Here is a 1,621-nt window from a genome sequence, read left to right as displayed (position 1 = left end):
CCTTTATGACTGCACGACACAAAGCTTTACGCTTCGCCTGGGCCTGTCAACACCGACATTGGACTGTTGATGACTGGAAACATGTTGCCTGGTCAGACGAGTCTCGTTTCAAATTGTATCGAGTGGATGGACATGGACGGGTATGGAGACAACTTCTTGAATCCACGGGCCCTGCATATCAGCAGGGGACTGTTCAAGCTGGTGGAGGCTCTGTTATGGTGCGGGGAATGTGGAGTTGGAGTGATATGGGACCCCTGAAACACCTAAATACGACTCTGAGAGGTGACAAGAATGTAAGCATTCTTTGTGATCACCTGCATCCATTCATGTCCATTGTGCGTTCCGACGGACTTGGGCGATTACAGCAGGACATTGCGACACCCCACACGTCCAGAATTGCTACGGAGTGGCTCCAGGAACTCCCCAGACATAAACGTTATTGGGCATATCTGGGATGCCTTGCAACGTGCTGTTCAGAAGAGATCTCCACCCCCTCGTACTCTTACGGATTTATCGACAGCCCTGCAGGATTCATGGTGTCAGTTCCCTCCAGCTCTACTTCAGACATCAGTCGAGTCCATGCCATGTCGTGCTGCGACGCTTCTTCGTGTTCGCGGGGCACTACGCGATATTAGGCAGGTGAATCAGTTTCTTTGGCTCTTCAGTGTAATTTTCCTTCTACACTGGCTCAAGTAGCGAAAGTTTCATTATAATCAGCCTGTACGTTGCCTGACGAGCATATCGGAGCACCCACAAGACATGGTCCGCTGTCAATGCAACTTCGTACCCGTACACCATCTGCAAGCATGTGAACGGTTAGAATTGCAGTTATCTGTGACAAGACCAACGACCACCTGAGTGCATAAGTCTTGGTCGTGATTAATGTTGTTACCAGGCCACGAAGGGCATATGAAGGGCACGAATGACACCAGAACGTGAGTGATTACTGTGAAGGACACGGAGATGCTGCATACTCTCGTGAGGTAGAGTTATCAGCATCTGACAGAGAACGAGACCTCATTGTGGGTCTCCATTTCACTAGTTGGTCGAATAGTGCAGTATCCAGATTTGTAGGGCATTTGGTTGTAACAGTGCCCCAGTGTTGGACTGAATGGAAAGGTGAGGGCAGCCGTATTCCTCAAGGTTCGGGTCAACCAAATTTGACCACCATACGGGAGGATCTCCGTATGTACATTAAGCACTAAATACCTGCGCACGCCATCCGAGTCAAGCACTGGACACCCTTTAACATGCTGTGTCACTGTGCACCAATGGTCGGAGACCAGCAGTAGTCATACTAGGGAATTATCGTCCCATCCGTAGACTGGCGTGAACCCACAACACAAACGGTCGCGTTTGGAGTGGTTGTGTGATCGTAAGCATCGATTGCTGATGAATGGCATCTAATTGTGTTGGTCACTGGATCGCTGTTCTGCTCTATCCAGGCTGAACATCGTCGGCGATTATGGCGGCGACCTGGTGAAACTTCCCGTTTCTCCAATGTTTTGGAGAGGCCAGCCAGCTCGGTGTTGATCCTGGCATTATGGTATGGGTGGCCTTCTGGTACGACTTCAAGTCACGGGTGGTAGTCATTCAGAGAACTCTGAAGGTACAGCACACA

This window comes from Schistocerca serialis, chromosome 1, assembly GCF_023864345.2.
Source record: "Schistocerca serialis cubense isolate TAMUIC-IGC-003099 chromosome 1, iqSchSeri2.2, whole genome shotgun sequence".
NCBI lineage: Eukaryota > Metazoa > Arthropoda > Insecta > Orthoptera > Acrididae > Schistocerca > Schistocerca serialis.
This window is presented reverse-complemented; position numbering follows the sequence as displayed.